Source organism: Choristoneura fumiferana, chromosome 17 (genome assembly GCF_025370935.1).
Source record: "Choristoneura fumiferana chromosome 17, NRCan_CFum_1, whole genome shotgun sequence".
Lineage (NCBI taxonomy): Eukaryota > Metazoa > Arthropoda > Insecta > Lepidoptera > Tortricidae > Choristoneura > Choristoneura fumiferana.
In genome coordinates, this window is record NC_133488.1 from 5,926,742 (window position 1) to 5,946,413 (window position 19,672).

Below are 19,672 nucleotides of genomic sequence, written 5' to 3' on the forward strand. Positions count from 1 at the left end.
GACACATGCGTAAATGAAAAGTTTCGTTAAAATATTCGTCTCTAGCAGAAAGTCTACTGCTAGCCACAGGTTCCTCTCAAAATAATAGGATTTGGGCCAGTTCTCGCGCGGGCCCCATACGGATTGACAGTTTTTAAGGATAACATACCAAAATTTAGACATGAAATTCAGCGCGGGATTTTTATACAACGTTAATGAAATCCACGACGTGATTTTTGGGGATTCCCGCGAGATATATATTCGCGGAGTATAAAAACCTAGCACATTAGAGCTTAGCTAAGGTTAAAACAAACGTAGAGTTTAAAGCACATCTTAGCCCTAGAACAGTCTCTAGCCGTCGGATATGATTGGTTAATACGGGGCGGTAGGGGGGAGGGGGCAGTAAGTCTCGTTTAATCCTATCGGAAACTGCCCCATTGGGTTGAACATACACCATGATGTCGAGATTTGTCTTGTGGGTTTTTGAGAGAGGGTTTTGACTACAGAATAAAATGAATAGAACTTTCGCACGAGCTAAAGAATAACCGATATGACTAACAACCTAATCTAGCCATCTTAAATAAGTTAAAAATCCCCGAAATTGCTATTTCAAACTTCAATATCTCAAAAATGGCCGAAACGTTTTTAATGGAAAATAGCTAAGAACCATTGCAAAGAAACTCGCTTTGAATAGAGTCGAATCAGGTAGTCTTCTGTATTAGTAAATAAATGTCTTCTTTCTTTTAAGGGCTCCGTACACAAAGAGTAAAAACGGAAACCCTATTACTAAGACTTCGCTGTCCGTTTGTCCGTCCGTCTGTCTCCAGGCTGTATCTCATGAACCGTGATAGTTAGAAAATTGAAATTTTCACAGATTATGCATAACTGTGGCCGCCATAACAACAAATACATAAAACAGAACAAAATAAATATTTAAGGGTGCTCCCATACAGCAAACGTATTTTTTTTTTCCGTTTTTTTGCTTATGTCTAATGAATGATGTATATTTAATGTAGATCGTTCGGAACCTTTCGTGCGCGAGCCGACTCGCACTTGGCTGGTTTTTTTTCTTTAGATATTTATGCAGACTGAAACGATTTTAATTAAAAATAGCTAAAATCCATTGCAAAGAAACTCGCTTTGAATAAAGTATATCAGGTAACTAAGTCTTCTGTATTAGTGATTAAATACTCGTATCTACTTTATTTCTTCCTTTTTTCTTTAGATATTTATGCACGCTTCGTTGTGTCAGATATTAAGTAAAATTCTACTAATATTATAAATGCGAAGGTTTGTAAGTCTGTTTGTGTCTTTGTTACTTCATCACGTCTAAACCACTGAACCGATTTAGATGAAATTCGGTATATACATAGTTTGAGTTCCGGAGAAGGATATAGGACAGCTTCTATCCCGGAAAATTGCATAGTCCCCGCGGGATAGCGATAACCGAATTCTACGTGGATGGAGTCGAGGGTAACGGCTAGTAAAAATAAATAAATATATCACGGGACAATTCACAACAATTGACCTAGTCCCAAAGTAAGCTTAGCAAATCTTGTGTTATGGGTACTAACCAACGGATAAATATAGATAGATACATACTTAAATACATATTAAACACCCAGGACCCGAGAACAAACATTCGTATTTTACATACAAATATCTGCCCCAGACGGGAATCGAACCCGGGACCTCAAGCTTAGTTTTTAGGGTTCCGGAGCCAAAATGGCAAAAACGGCACCCTTATAGTTTCGCCATATCTGTCTGTCTGTATGTCTGTCTGTCCATCCGTCCGCGGCAAATTTAATTTAGCGTGTAATTTTGCACGAATATATATGTAAACTATGCCGACAAAATGGTACAATAAAAAACTTCGTAGACCCCAAGCTTCGTAGTCAGGTACTCTAACCACTAGGCCATCTGGTCGTCAAAATAAATATCATGGGACCTAGTCCCATACTAAGTAAAGCTTGTTGTATTATGGATATTGATGCTGGTGGCTGTACACAAGCAGGATCCATTATACCTAAATTACTATATCAATACCACACGGTACGAGAGCCCCAGTAAATTTTCCTACCGGCGATCTGTAGCCAGTCTTTGTCCTATTAATTTGTAATGCCCCCCTTACGGCCTAGATGCAGGGGGTGGTAGACTGCGGACTAAGACCTAGTTCACATTGTTCCACGTTAAAATCGGTGAGGTTCGATTCACAACTTGTAACTTGTAATACAAGTGGAAGTCTTTTTATGGAAGCCTCATTTAAGCGGATCGGGAATCATATGAATGGGGGTTTTTAAAGAAATAAAGAAAGAAAGAAATTATTGTATAACTTTTAATTGTACACAAAATACATGAAAATAACAGTTAAAAGGAGAAGGAGATAATTATTGAATCAGGGGTTACTTTGCGGAGCCATACGAGTATCAATGAGCTCAACGAATTTATTTGCTCACCCGCGACCTTAACCGCGCCACCGTGAGCAAAGAAATTCTTTTAGTTCAGAGAATAATAATAAAAAAAATAAAAAATTATCAATTTTCTAGACATTAGACAACCTTGAACATGAAACTACCGTGAGACTCACTTATATTAAATATATTGAGCCGGATAACTCACGTCTTAAATCGAGTTTAGCTCGACATGTTTCGGGGTTGTTTTGAGAGCGGCGGCGCGCAGTGCGCGTGTTGCAGCAACCGCTGAGTCGCGTTGCTCCGGAGACGAAGGGCTACGGATTAGCCCGAAACAGTCGAGCTAAACTCGATTTAAGACGTGAGTTATCCGGGTCATTATATTTAATATTAGACAACCTAACGTGGTCACACTTAATTATGTATGTCCCTGTTGATTATAATCTTAAAGGAATCTTAAAATGAATAATAGTCACATCACCACCAACCGCACATCGTAAACGAACAAATGTTTATTAACGGTTTTTAAAAAAAATACAAGTCTATCACCAATAATTATTGGATTAGACACATTAACTATATATTAAGAATAGTCCTATCAGACCACATTTTGAAATTTCATTAAATTTTTATGGAATAATCGAGAAAAACTAACAAAAACGCAACGTTGCGAGCTCAGCGGGTATATATAAACGCTCTGAAGCAGCGTTATCATCAATTATGTGCGAGGCTGTGTTGCGAGGGATGTGTTTTTCATTAACCAATAGAAACGCTTCATTTACACATCCTCGCACAGCACATCTCTGGTGGAAACAGCTGAGCGGAGCGAGGCGAGGTACAGTCACCAGCATTAATATCTGCCACAGCGGAGCGTGCAAAAATATCTGACACGTCCTTCCGGCCCTAGCAATAGAGTCGTATCAGATATTTATGCACGCTTGTTGTGTCAGATATTGGTGCTGGTGACTGTACATGAAGTGTTTCTCTTGGTTAAAGAAAAACATATTCCTCGCAACAGATCCTCGACATCTCTGGTGGAAACGCTGCTTTAACATAAATCACAACTCCTGCGTTCCAAATTACATTGAAGAAGCATTTGAAATGATGTGCTACTCCTGTTTATGTAATATTGTTAGTTTTACTGGCGGTATTTTGTAAAATGTTCTAGATTCTACTAACCTAACTAACTACTAACCTTACTAACCTTACCTAACCTAACACTTTGTAATAGGGTTTTCGCGCTGTCATCGTTCATCCACCATTACGTCTCATATTTCGTTTTCTAGATTTTTTTTACCGTACAACGGCAAAACCTACTAGACACTGGCAAAATTGTCCTCCAATGGATAGCGCCATATTTTTCTAAAAAACAACAACTTTGTAATAGCAAAATAATAGCGAATATAAATATAAATTCTGAGAACATACGCCTTAAATTAGTATTCTAACAGTAGGATCAGTTTAAGAGATTATTAGAAAAGGAAAAAGAATTCTATTACTTCGGCCATAGAGCTCATATTCATTGACAGAGACAGCGTGATAGAGATAGAATACTTGGCAAGTCCGTCTTTACTTAGAACTTGGTGTTAGTTTGTATGCAATTAGTAATTTAGCATGAAGTTTGGCTTTTCGATTTATTTACCTTCAATATTGGAAAACTAATAGAATACGGCTGAGCTTTGGTGAAAATAAAATAATACATTTTTATTTCTTGCGTGGGAACTACGGCCCAAGCCCTCTCGTTCTGAGAGGAGGCTTGTGCTTAGCAGTGGGACGTGTAAAGGCTGGGATGATAATGATTTTGATTTCAATGCCAACAGCGAATATGTTCATTAGTGACATGTATTTTTTTTATTAACTAACTTTTGTATGTATTAACTAACTAGGTAACTTACATGACTGAAATGACGAATAACTAACCCTAGGTGGCTTCAGCGAGAGGTAAGAATTTACGAGGGTGTTTATGGTTTTTACTCTTAGTGTAAAAGCTATAGAACTATTTTGTTACACGAACTACAAGCGCGAGGCGCTTATATGGCTCTAAAGCCGTATTCAGACAATATTAGTCGATAACTAAACGCCGGCCGATTTAGTTTAAAAAAAAAACGTCCAGGAGCGTTTTGTTTTTGCTATTTAGGGTACGGAACCCTAAAAAATGGGTCATTACAAAGATGGTGCAAGTAACTTAGTAAAATTCCATGGCAAAATCTGAGAAAACAAATAGAGTAGGCGAAGAAGTGGTGAAATTGTTTTTGGAAGGAATAAATAAAAATAAATCATGGGACACTTGACACCAAATTGACCTAGTCCCAAACCAAGCAAACCTTGTATGCTCCATCCATCCTAGGCAACGGATAAACATACTTATATAGATAAATACATACTTAAATACATATTAAACATCCAAGACCCGAGAACAAACATTCGTATTATTCATACAAATATCTGCCCCAGCCGGGAATCGAACCCGGGACCTCAAGCTTAATTTTTAGGGTTCCGGAGCCAAAATGGCAAAAACGGCACCCTTATAGTTTCGCCATGTCTGTCTGTCTGTCCGTCCGTCAACGGCTTTGCTCAGGGATTGTCAATGCTAGAAAGCTGTAATTTTGCACGAATATATATGTAAACTATGCCGACAAAATGGTACAATAAAAAACTAAAAAAAAATTTTGTTTGTGACAAACGTTCCGACAGTATATTTACTATGTTTCATAGGAGAATAAAAAAAATAGGTATTATTTAACCTTGATCGAAGGCACGTCCCTACATGCAAAGCACAGATTAATGACAGCGCGTCTACAGAGCGTCAACGATGCATTACCTGTGCCAGCCTGTAGCCAGCCACAGAGTAGCCAATTGATTACAGACGCGACACTTCGCGCTGCACACATCGGGCGCACTGGTAAGGTACAATAGTTTTTACCCGACTTTCCAAAGAAGGTTTAGGTTTTTAGAGCGTATTTTTTTTTGCATATAAGTGTAAGTAAAACCTATGCCCAGCAGTGGGACATATTATGGGCTACATAAAAAAAATATTAAGTATGTAATAGTACGTATGTCCTCTCTGCAGTCTAAACGGCTAGACGGTTTTCAAAAGATATATGTATGAGTCACTAAGTTACTCGAACTAAATGAATTATTATTATTATTATGTCAAAACAGTCGGTGCGTCATTTTATAATTTTGCAAAATGGGGTCCGCGAAGAAAAATATGCAGGATGATCTTTTTTTAACCGTGGGTGTCGAATGAAAGCTAATAGCCAAATAATTATAAGTGATAAACACTTTAAAGGTACCATTTTCACATCAACATAAAAAAGTATAAAATTAAAAATGATCCATGGTAGTCTGAACCCTACCCTACCTAGCCCTACCTGGGTATGTTAGAGCTAGTCCTGAATAGACAAGACTGTTGAACTTTAACTTACACAGCGTTTTAGACACTAACACCGCGTCCTAGTCCTAGGTGAGGTGAGCGAATCCCACGCGAATGCGAAGCGGCGCGGCCCGGCGCGAAAGAGACAAACACTCGACAGCTATTGAAGTCTCCTACGTGACCAATCCAGATGCGCGAAATTGTGACGCGGCGTCGGTAATCAGTGTAGTTTCGCGTGCACGTACCTAGGACAAGGCGGCCGCGTCGCGCCGCTTCGTATTGCATTTGCGTGTTACCGCATCGGATCGCTCCGCAATTCTGTTCGCTTTGAATCGCCTACGTAGGACGTAGCCTAAGTAGACTTGTTTTTTCTTCTTTAGATTTTACATAAAATATAGTTTTTATGGCAGTCGGGTTTTTAATTTTTCATACTCTGTAACTTACGTATTGCTTACGTGTATTGCTTAATCCTTCATGTATAAGGGTTTTTTCTAACCGCTTAGTTGCTGCACTGCTGGGTAAGAGAATTTATTTTACCCTAAGGTTTTACTTTACTGCCTGAAATACTAAACTAAGTACTTAATTATAAAAGGGTTTATTACGCAAGCATCGATATGAATACTATATGAAGTTAAAGCTTAATTCGGTCAACTAATGCATTAGCAGCAACGGCCACTTTTGCTGCATCCAACCGCACCGTGGTCGGTCTACGTCATAAATTAATGCCTTTATGTATCCGCAATACGTTGCCATCGCGTTTTGACACCCCTAGATCATAGAATAAGATGGCAGAAAGGACATTGGTTTGTGGTAAGTAATAAAAAGGCCATTTGGCTCATCTAAAATAAAACTGTGTGTGAAATTAAAATTAAAATATTCAATAGGTTTAACATAAATGTTTAAAATAATATTTTATTTTTAATATGACTTCATTCGGTTCTGTCAAGCACATAATTCTTATTGTGAGCGCTATGGTCGCTACGTTCTTTGTTCGGCACATTTCTATTCCTTTCGTTACGAATATCATTCGCGTTATAACGAACGCTACAAAAGTAAGCGAACAAATTGCTTCTAAAACAACAAAAGTCAACCGGAAAAATTCACAATCGCAACGAATCATTAATCTCAGAAACAAATGGAAATCGCCCGACATCTGCTATACTCGCTAGAAAAAAAAATGGCCGGCTATAGTCGACAGTTGTCACGTTATTCTCGACGGGATTAATTAGAAATGCGATTAAAAGCAAACAAAACAGGGAATGGTGAACTTAAATTAATGAAAAATTACCACCCTCGGCGAGCACTCGTCAACTCTTTTTTTTAACGGGTCGCTCCCGCGCATTAAGCGGCTTTAATTTGAATTCGAAATAAGAATTACGCGCGCTTTATAATTATTTTTTTCGGCCAGTGACGGTTGATTTCTAACGAGGGTTTCGTTCGGAAACGCGAGCTTTGTGAATATGTTGATTTTTTAATCAGTTCGTTACCTATATACTTTTATACACATACCTACTAACGCTTGCATAAATAATCTAGTCCATTCAATTTTAAATAATCTATTTATGGAAAGAATAATAAAAAATGTAAGGGAGGTAAAAAATTGAAATTGTGAACAATAGCGTTCGGAAATAAGAAGTGATCGGGACACTCGTGGGCAATGATGAGAGGTTTTTGAACGTCGAGTGTCGCTCGAGTGCACACTCCACGCGACGCGACGCACCTCTAGACAGAGTTTTTTTTAATCATTTCGAATTTGGAATATTTTATTCTTAATGTTATGGTCTGTTACATTTTTAACACAATTTCGTGACTGGCTGGAAAAACAATTAAGAAGATTTTTCAGTGTTAAGTTTGCCAGTCAATTTTAACACGAATAATGTCACATGAGTCCACAAATCTTAGCTTTAAGTGTTGCCGACAAAAAGGTAAATGTACGAATAAAGTACTAATAACATACCTACTAAAGAAAAAAACTTTTTAACGCTGGCAGCTTTCATAAATTTTACATCTGCCAGCTTTTAATAGAGATGAATTAAATATGCACACGACTATGTCTCGACGCGCATATATTACAAACTTATTCTTTTTGGACTAATAAAACATCCCTTTGTCATATTATGACCATTGTCTTTGAACTGGTGTATTAATAGTTTAACAGTTTATAGCGGCACCAAGGGGCTTCGCAAAATGTGCTAATGTATGATTTAATGATGTACTAAGATGAATTATGGAATGTGAGTTATGTGTGTGAGTTATTGTGTGTGTCAGTTTGTTTATTTGCTCGTGTTAGGGATGTTATAGCTGTTTAGGTGATATTGTTTATGATTATGGGCTTGTGTTTATTAGTTATGAATTTCTGACTGTTTTGATGATAAAGTTTGCGTCACTATGAAAAAGCTTTGATGGTTGGCTTGTAATGAAAATTTCATACAAGGTATATGAACATGTACTGTTTATATATATATATATGTATATATATATTATTAATAGTTGTGGCAGGCTAGTGAGCATCTTTCATCAGTTAGAGCTCGGGCTCGCACTTGTGTTTCTGTTATTATTTATCACGATTCACGAGCTTTTCATAAGTAGTTAGTAAAAAAATATTTGTACCGATTTCTATTATTAACTGCCTTACTCAGAGTCCTTACATAAAATCGTGGCTATTACAAAATTAACTCACATCTTTGATTATGGTATGGCCTTAAATATATCACAATTGATTAAGTACATTTTACTTTATAAAGATTTTTTATTTTGATGTGGCAACACTGACTCGCTTTATCGGTGGCGTAATGGCTGACATTGTAAAAAATAACTGTATCTACTGGTGTATTTTTTACAAGCTTTTATTGTACTTGCCCTGAGTGTTAGGTAGGGTCAAATCTTGCATGGCCATTTTGAAATATTTCCAGTAAGTAATCAGATCGACTTGAAATTTGGTAGGTACACGTACGTAAATTAAATGAAAGTGGAAGTACAGTCAACAAAAAGTAAAGTCAGCAAAAAAGGTAAAAATGAAATTTTGAATAAAAACTATTTAACAAAGTAGTGTGGGTAAAAAAGTTTAAATCTTTGTAGTCTTGGATGTAAAGCATAGTTTATACTTGCAAGAAAAATCGTTCAAGTTGCATTACATTGCGAGGCCGTAAAGCCAACGAGTTTGTAGTGTTCAATCGAGCGTCGCAACGTAATGCAACTTGCACGATTTTTCTTGCAAGTCTAACTTGGCTTAATAGTCATTAGGTCATAATAACTGGCGACAAAACAATCGACATGCAAACAAACGTATCACCCCAAAGCGATTACGCAAACCGGCCGGCGCGAACCAAATTAACTTACGGACAAACATCGGACATTCCCGATCATTTCACTTTCACGAGGTTAAAACCAGCTAAATATAATAATAGATACGGTGTACACTCTCGATTTCGGGGGTTTTAATGTCCGCGCTTGTCTACAGTCGGAATGCGGGTACCATTCTGTTTTGCTTCATGTAGATATCTAGCTACCAGTGACGTGGTTTCGTAACAACTCGATTCCCATCGGGTTGCCTAAATTGTGTACATGATTTCAATGATGACAAGTAGGTATGGCAAAGCTTGTGTACACTAATTCCGAACAGTTGATTCTGAAGGTATACCTAACTCACGCTTTTCTCATTCTCTGGATTGCTTATATAACAAAAATGTTCACTCCACGCTACTGCTACAGACATCCGCTCCGCGTTGAATACATTTATTTTATGAAACACGATAATATCCAATAATAAATACATATCATTGAATTATAAACATTTATTTTGGCCACACGCGACCTTACGATAGCTACGTCTATGCAACAAATGTGTGGGCATGTAGCTCCCTTGCCTCCACACTGTAAGAACACACACACATCTCACAAACCACCTGTGACACTGACGCGTTTCGAATGCAACCAAGTATATCAAATTTACAAGGAAAACTATGACGGCTAAGTTTGCTGACTAGTTATTAGTAATTTAAGAGTACCTTTGACCTTATCTACACTTAACATCAGCCAATCACGGTCAGTTTCATGTACTTAAAAAATATAGCAACTTAAGGTATAAAATATGCCTAAACTTCAAACATTCTGTACAAAATATAAAATCCTTAGTAAAATATTACTTGATTTTTTCGTATGGCTACGGAACCCTATCTTGCGCGTGTCCGACATGCTCTTGGCTGGTATTTTTTTAATTTATCCTACTGACTACGCCATGTTTAGTAGGTGTATGTAAATCAAAGATGAAGCTCGGATCAACCTAATTCATGCTTTATATAACTACCCTCATTATATTTGTAGTCATAATAATCCCTATACAAAATTTCGTGTGTCTAGACTTAGTTAATAACATTTTAAATTTTATATGCATCTCGTGGGAATATCGGAATAAAAAACCTTTGTGTTATGCCAGGGGTCCAGCTACATACTAAATGTCATCTTAATTTGTCTGTTTCAGTGTGAAAGAGTAACAACAAACGCACACACTCACGCACGCACACACTGTTAGCCTTTTAGCTTATTGCTTCTGCTGAGAGCGGCGTTGAACTTTGGTGACTGACGTATCCAGTCTTTGCAGTGAAGAGACTGCACTCACTGCACGTTAGCACCCCTCTGACATCATTGTGGAATAACCGACAGAAGAACATAGTGTATCGCACAAACGGGGTAAAAGGTTTGTAGTTCATTTACCTACAATACCTATAAAATCGGGGTAAAATAAAACAAACATTGGCAACACTCACCACGTGTCCGCCATGCGATAACACACGGCCACGCTGGCAGAAACCGAAAGTGACCGGTGCCCATTGATTGTTCATCTATTATTAGGTATGCTGTACGTGCGTGGAGCATTAATGGCAAGCTTTAAATGTGTTCGACTAATGTTGCTGTGTGCTGAGGACATAAGTTGGAAATTACTGGCCAGTAACACGCATACAGTAGGTACTGTCAATGCAGTTACGATAGAATAAAAAAGTAAATTGAAGGAGGGAGGCATTGTTTTTTAACCGACTTCAAAAAAGGAGGATGTTATCAATTCGGTTGTATTTTTATTTTTTTATACATTTTTGACGCATGGCAATTTGAATGTGGCAATATTTTCGTACATAAATTTGTTCTTTTGTTCTGAAAATGTCTTCAGTTGACGTTAAACCGAGCGGCGAAAATGCTCTCGAATACTAAATAACATAAAAATTAACTTTTTCATGTATTCGAATTTTAAAACTGCTCAATTAAACAACGCCATCTGTACATATGATCATAAAAATCCATTCATTAAATCTACGCACTAAACCACGCAGCCGCGCTGTCGCATAGGACCTTATCTTTACGCAATAAAGTATAATATAGCTTGTAGTTTTTTGTCTATTCAGATTCTCAAAGGGTTGGCAAATCTAAGTCGTATTGTTGGTAGTCACGCATCTACTTACGTGATTACATGTTTAATGCTTCCGCTGCTATAGGAATAACTTGAATAGATGGCGATCATTAACGAACAATAGTAGTTTGTTTTACTACTAGTCTCTCCGCGTGGCCTCACGCGTGTTCCTTTAGATCAGGGCTTACGAAATTCGAAAATCGAAGTTCGTATCATACCGTCCCTCTCACTCCCGTCTCGTATTAAATAAGCCTTAGCGGGACTGTAGGTACCTAATTAATTAATTAGCAAAATTGGTACCTGATCGCCGATTAAAACTCATAGCGTTAAAATTAATGAGCGTTTCTGTGATAAGCTAATACCGTTACGAGCGTTAATTTGAGACCCATTTCATCAAAAAATCCTTTGAATTGTATGTATGTGTGCACGGAAACTCTTTATACACACACACAAACATCACGCCTGTATTCCCAAATGGGGTAGGCAGAGCACACGAAACTTTACCGCTTCGGAGCCACTTTTAGCAATTTTAGGTTTTAAGATTAATATCTGTCATTGCATATAAAATGACAGGATATTCGAAATTAAGTGGGTCCCAAATTAACAGTCGTGACCTTACATGATGATTTAACATTTTGTAAACATATTGCACTTGACTATGAGCCTGGCAGTTGAATTTTAATTCCGGATTTAACTTAATTCGCATTTGAATGTTTAGTATCGTGGTCTTCATTTATGTTCCAATTTATGTCAAAACCGAAACCAAAAGTTTATATAACGAGTATGTAAGTAAACGAATTACTTGCTCCACCATGCCTTTTATGTCAAAATAACCACATCTTACGTCCACTTGCAGGCTTTTTAATCTAGGTTTAAGTGGTCTTAAGTCCTGTCAGATCCATACAAGGACCGTCAGTTTAAGCCTCAAATCGAGATTTTAAAAAGACTACAAGACGACCTTAGTCTATTTACTTTATAACTCTGCAGCACGCATCCTTCTCTTACTATCTAATAAAGAAAGAAAGAGACACAAACGCAACAAAAGCAGGCGCCAAAAACAAACCGAACAGTGACATCTAACACCGAACCTTACATTTAACGTTCAGTTATTTTTCGTGTTTTTATGCTTGCTATAAAAAGATAATTACAAAAATAATTGAAACGAAATAATAAAGGGAGTAAGAAAGGGGGTGTATTAATGACGGGGGGAGGGGGATAGTAGCATTACGACCCAAATAATTAACATAATTACACTTTTTACCCGGTTCCCCTTTTCCCCTAAGTGTTGATAAGATTCTCTATTTAGATCTGTTCGTATGGAATGATAGTTTATATGTGGTATAAAAGCATGTTATTCCACTCGGACAGTGAATGCTCTTTCATAATTATATATATATAACTGCTAATGTTACGTAAACGATTACTATAAGAAGTTTTTGTTTTTTGTTTATTTATAATCTTTATTGTGCAAATTATAAGTACAAAAAGGTTACAAAAAAGTGCTAGGTGTTTGTTCGTTTGTAGTTCAAATTAATAGATAGTATAATTTTACTGGCAAACGTGGTCAACACGCTTAAAATTCATTTATTTGCCTTACGTGTCTGTCTTTGCGTCACCGACATATATCGCTGCTTTAGTTGGATAGTGTCACAATTTTTTTTTCAGGAGAGCCCTGCACAGAAACACTTTAGAAGTGTTTCTTATAACTCTTCGGAATTTTTTTTTTGAGTTGTGATACTATCGAATCAAACAGCGATATGAATCAAATTTCAACTCAGCCGTTCAGTAGCTTCGGAGTAAACAGATAGACATGTGATCCTATAAGGGTTCCTTTTGAAGTATGGAACCCTAAAAAAGCTTGTAGGTACTACAAATTTTAATCAATTTCGAAATGTTTTAATCAGACTCGACTGAAATTATTTCAAAGTATAAAACTAAATGCAAACGCTGTGAACAAATGCAAATTAAGTACAATTAAGGTATTTAACGTCAATAAACGAGTTAAGGTATATAGCTATAGGTAGAGACAATGAGCGACGAATCTATATAATTAAAGATAATGAGACGCTATTCAAATGTCCGTCTGGATCCTTTCGGGCGTGGATTGAAAAAAATATTGGAGGTGGTTCTTTAATTTATTTATTTACCCCTTTTCGGGTTTCGTAGCCAAAATGGCAAAAACGGAACCCATATAGTTTCGCCATGTCTGTCTGTCTGTCCGTCCGCGGCTCTGCTTAGGAACTATCAATGCTAGAAAGCTGTAATTTTGCACGAATATATATGTAAACTATGCCGACTAAATGGTTACGATAAAAAAATCAAAAACATTTTTTTAAGTAAAGTGGGGTGGTTTTTTTTTCCTTGTAGTGTGGGGTATCGTTGGATAGGTCTTTTAAAACCAAACAAACCCGCCAGCAAGGAAACTCGCTTTCACTAGGGGGTTGAAAAAATAAACTTCTTTTAGAATTATGAGAATCCTACTTCGTCGTATAAATAATTATTTCAGAATGCCGCCTCCATTTTTCTAAGCTCGCTGCGTCCATCTTCCACGACAGACTATCCCAAACGAAGAGGGTTCATTTCACAAAATTGTAACTCTTCTTTACCTTGGATTCACTAATCAACCAGTTTAATTAACCTAAATGCTTCATTTTAAATTGTTGCTATATATTCTGTAGAATTAAGATGCACAAAATTATATTTTTTTCTCGGCCTTTATACCTATATCGAACTATAAGTCACAGGGCTTCTCTCTATATGTTAGATTCCGAAAAATTTATAATTAGTCTATCAGTTATATTTTCAAAAACCATCGCACACGTATTTTTTTCTTTTGTCAGTTATCCATATTTTTTGTTACTTAAGGACTTTCTCACACAGGATGCGTTTAGTATGATAAATTGATGTCTCTAAACATTCAGTTTGTACTGTGCTTTTTTCTTTAAAAAAAAAACATAAGTAATTTAAAGAAATCCTTGTATGAGTGATTTTTTTTTAATAAAGGTAGGGCAATGTTTTACAATATTTACCGTAACGGATTTATAGTACCGGAATTGTAAAAAATGGGCCATATTACTGTATGTATGTCTGTCAAAAGGCTGTTTCTCGAGAACTCTCATAGATAGACAGCTAATCGCCGCTACAACAACAAATAATAAAATAACCCTTCTTCGGGCAGTCGAGTAAAAAATAAGTAAAAGTTAATGACTTTACAAGAAACTGATTATTTTTCTTTGCGCTGTTTCTCCATACAAACCTCAAACTCAGAATGATAATAAAGATAAATGAACTTCATATCAACAAACAATAAAAACCGGTCAAACGTGAGTCGGTCTGAGGGAAAGTAAAACTTGTTATTTGTCTGTAAGCGACTGTAGCTCATAAGCTTGAACAAGCACCTAGAGCTATACTTGGTTTGGTTAGGTATTTAACTAAATGTAAACAAATTTCTGCTGCCAGATTTGGTACATTCAAGGATTTTAAACATTTTACTAATTTATCTTTTTTTTTCTCTGTATCTGTTTTCTGTATCGCTTACTATGTCTGGTGTACAATAAAGAGTCTTTGTATTGTATTGTATTGTATCATTGTAATACAAACTAGACTAGTGTATTCAATACAGAAATGTAAATTTTTACATAGTTTAATGGGGGAATTTCAATATTTAAGACACCAATTGACGTTGTTTATGTTTTGTTTACATTTAGTTAAATACCTATTCAAACCAAGTATAGTCTTTGGGGTTTTACCACGTATGTATTTTTGAGTGTTTTCTCGCTGACGTTTGTAATTTCGTTAATTACTCCGAGTTGGTACATTATATTAAAGTTTAGGATATTTCTGTCGTTTCCACTAATCGATCTTATATACTTATAAAAAATTTCTAAAATATGATCGATTTATGGAAACTATTGGAATTCAAAACTCGTTACCTATTTTTTTTGCACAGGGGCTATTTCGGAATATAGCGGGGTTATTCTGCGTGTTATTGAAAGGTGGACTTTATTATAATTTGGCTCAAGGTTCATATTTCTTTTTAGGCTGAAATTACCCCATTCGATTTTATTTTTTTATTTCGTTAGTAATATCCATAGTTACAGATTTTTTCAATCTCTGTATTCCGAAATAACCCCACAAACGCAATGTGGTTCTCAAAATTTGCCGCAAAGGAATATTAAATCTACATACATTATAGAACAAAGCTGGATTAGTTACACCATTTATATCTCGAGAACAGCTGGACAGATTATTATGATCTTTATGGTGTGGATTGTAGAGTTTGTCTCCGCCCCGAATAGCAGAATAGGGGGAGAGGAGCGAAGCCGCGGGAATATACTAGTAAGTATATAAAACAATTAGAAATGCCATGTCACTTTTATATGTTTGAACTAGCTTTTACCCGCGGCTACGCTCGCGTGAACCATAAACATTTCAATGAAACAAGCAATCAAGCAAGCATGCTAGCAAGCATTTAAGCAATCATTTAAGCTAGCTTGCAAGCAAGTATGCAAGCAAGCAATCATGCAAGCAAACATTTAAGCAAGCTTGCAAGTGAGCATGCTTCGCTCGCGTGAACCATAATCATTTCAAAGAAGCAAGTATTGCAAGCAACTAAATAAACTTCATGCTACATCGTTTTGATAGCCGAAGTATCAGGTACGCTACCCTGTTCGACACACTGGAGATCTCTTTAATGTTGTTAGAGAGGATCTATTAACAAGGAACCCTAAGCCACCTGTGATGTTTGAGTATTCTCGCGAAGTACAGAAGGTGGCCGAGTCTAAGATAATGGTGCCCTCTCCCTCTTTATGTTTTTCACTTAACTATATTTAATATAGCCAAGTTATGTTTTCCATCTAATTAAAACTGCGCTAAATGTTCCAAAAGTCCGTCCGTTCTACTACTCCAAGGTCATTTAACACGTCATAATACACCTTCCATAAACGCCTCACTATGGCAAAGTCCTTAGCGTCACGACCGGGAACTGGGGCACATCTCTTGTGCCTGCCGTCCGTTATCCTGGTAGGGGTTTAACCATAACCCCTGCATACTCTGGCAATCCGCGTTGTCAATCGTCGCACAGTTTTAGGAAAAACCACAACGTTCCTGCATCTTCCACCGCTCAACTACCTCGCACATCTCTGGTAAAACCAGTCACAACGTTCCACATCTTCGCACAGCTCAACTACCTCGCACATCTCTGGTAAAAACAGTCACAATGTTCCACATCTTTCGACCGCTCACTACCACAGCAATCTCTGGTAAAAACAGTCACAACGTTCCACATCTTCACGCCGCTCAGCTACCCAGCATATCTCTGGTAAAAACAGTCACAACGTTCCACATCTTCGCGCCGCTCAGCTTCCCCACATCTCTGGTAAAAACAGTCACAACGTTCCACATCTTCGCACCGCTCAGCTACCTCGCTCGCACATCTCTGGTAAAAACCGTTACAATGTTCCATATCTTTGCATCGCTCAGCTACCTTACACATCTCTGGTTAAAACAGTAGGTAGGTAACAACGTTCCACATCTTCGCACCGCTCAGCTACCTCGCACATCTCTGGTGGAAACGCAGCCTTAGGAGCATGTATTCCGTTGTTTTATTAGCGTGTGACTTATCTTTCTCACGAAGTCATTAAGTCTAATAATTGTATTATATTAATCTAACCGCGAATTATATAAAACTATTAATGTCTTCAACCTTGGTATTAGCGAAATCATCAATAAATCGATAGAGTCATTAAAAAAATAGTAGCACTGGTTTCATTACATACATAACTGTTTCAGACAATTATTTTACGCGTTTTACAACATTATCGTAGAATGAGCAGTTAATTGGTACACAATTAACCAGCATTAACGTGTTAACAAGCCTAATTAGGATCAGAGACTAAAAATATAATTGAAGGACAACGCATTGTTTAGTTTAATCCAAAATTATAATTTAAAAGAAATCTTTACCGTGTAAAATATTTCGCCTTACATGTGGCTTAGTCGAATGATCATTTTCCATGTTATTTTATTATCCTACTACGAAATTAATAATAATAATAATTATTCAATAACGAATCAAGTTGTTTAATTTAGTCTGAGGCTCGGCTTATTTAATTATGTCCCCTGAGAGTTTAGGTTTTGTAGTTGTTTTTGCACGTTCTTTTTTTGTTACACAATATTTTGCATTTAAGCTGATTACTCTATATGATAAGATAAAAAAAATATGAATAACTTGCCAAAAAATACACAAGTTAGATTGGATTTTTTCGGGGAAGAAAGGTTATTGTCATTTGCATTACTCATTTCGCATAATAACTTTCTTCATACGAGTTCTTTGTCATAATTATTCTTTGCATAATACTTTTCATGTCATAATTGTAGTTCTAATCATTTTAATTTTGAATGTCATTATAATTGATAGTACCAAAAAGTGCAACGCACGAATTATAGATACATTAGTTAATGCCACAGGCCACAGTACGTTTCTATATTTTCTGAAAGTAAACAATGTTATTGCTAAATCAAATAAATTAGGAAGTATGCTAATAATAACATATAAAAATAATACAATTATGTTAGGTATAGGTTAAGTTAGAACTACGACTCCCACAGATACGAACAACGGTCTGAAAAGTATGCAAGGTTAGGTTATGTTGAAAATATTATGACATAAATAATTATGCACTCCAAAATTATAGCTCTAAATTTATGCAATCCAAATGGAACTTTTTGAGATATTTTGATATAAGTACACTTTCAGGAAAAGAACACTAGGATAAATTATGATAATCGGTGAAACGAAACATTGTGATTACAAATATCATGTCAAACTCAAAGGTTGGCATAAGAGTATTTAATTGATGTTACATCTCTAAGCTAAAGCAGTTAGACGTAGAAACTTATCATCTGCATATCTAGTTAGTCTAGCCGTCATTCAAACGTTCCATGACACTATCATTTCTAATGGCGGTATTTATCACTTTATCATATCTCCATTAATTCGTCAAAAGTAACTCTTAGACGTAGATGGATTACTGTTGTTAGAGACTTAGCTCTAAAAGTCCTAAAAATAAGGCTTATGGGCAAATAAATAAATAATTACGGTTAAGCAGAAGTGCAGGGCGTGCCCTCCGACATTCTAACCTTAACGATTTCATCCGTGGGCTCTAGCCAGTGCAGGAGAGCCGGCTATTCTAGAACCGACCGGCCTTGCACGAAATGTCAAGAGACCTGACGGCATGACGCTGGCGCCATGGAAGATGGGACGGCCGTTGGTTTGGGACGCGACGTGCTCAGATACTCTGGCGCCGTCCCCCCTTCGTGGCACTTCATTAAAGGCTGGTTCTGCTGCCAATTCGGCCGAACTCCTCAAGCGGCGCAAATACGCACAACTAAGTAGTGAGTACGTGTTTGCACCGTTTGGAGAGACTGGGACCCTGAGCCCACAGAGTCTTTAAAGAGTGCTCTAAAGAACTCGTGGAGCTGATGCGTGATCAGAAGGCTGGAACATATCTGGCACAGCGGATCAGCATTGCCATACAACGCGGCAATGCTGCCAGCCTTCTGGTACGCTACCCACTTACCATAGTTCTTATTTAAATTGTACATTCACTGATTTGTTTTAGTAAATTTATTATTATTATTAAAGATATTATTGAGTTCACCCAATGGATTTGCTGAACTTGTTTCAAACTACTTCGGCCAATGAATTTTGTGTTCACATTAGTCGGTCCGACGACCATAATTAAGTTGGTTCCAAACTAGCGTGATCTTTGCACTGATGCGCTTAGAGAGGTACCCCACTGATGCGTTGCGTTGCGTCGCGTTGTCACAATGGATCAACGCGTTGTACTCGTATGCCACACCTACGTTGCGTCGACGCGGGTCTAGTTTTCCCTCTAGCAGTGAAAAACTGTCCATCGTCGTACCAGAGCTGCAACAGCGCAGCTGCATCACCTAGCGTTTCGTCTCTTGACTTGTCCGTCGATCCGTTGAATGAAACGTCAAACGTGCTGTTGCGGTCACCGCATGATGAATGCCGGCGATCGACTCGACACCATGTCGATACAACAAATCGTCACTACTTTGAAAAAATCTCGTATCTAAAACCAAATTGAACCTTGATATAATGTCTATAAAGTTCACTCAGAAAAATTATCTATTTTGAGCCACGAGTTTTTTTTAAAGTAGTGACGAAATATGTATTCATGCAGCTATGTGTGTGTGTTCTTAGTGTGGATGTGGAAGAACTGCGTAAACACGAGGATAGCGTAAACACAGATGTAGGAAACGAGAGTGGCAGGGTGAAACGAGTATATCATTTACAGTAAGTGACACACGAAAGAAGTGACTGTAGACGACAGGAAGACAAACAGAATAATAGAATAATATTTTAAAAACATACACATATTAAAAATGGCCAGGGTGTTTTATATTAAAAATATAAACATGAAGGTTTAACAGTAAGGTCGTGGGTGAACAAAGTAATGCCTGATTCAATAAATTAAT

General features: G+C 37.1%; 1 protein-coding gene across 8 annotated transcripts in view; it reads right to left on the bottom strand.

Annotated features, from left to right (window-relative positions):
• pdm3 (POU-domain protein pdm3) overlaps nucleotides 1-19,672 on the bottom strand; it is a 214,660-nt gene that overhangs the window by 180,506 nt on the left and 14,482 nt on the right. The window lies entirely within an intron of this gene.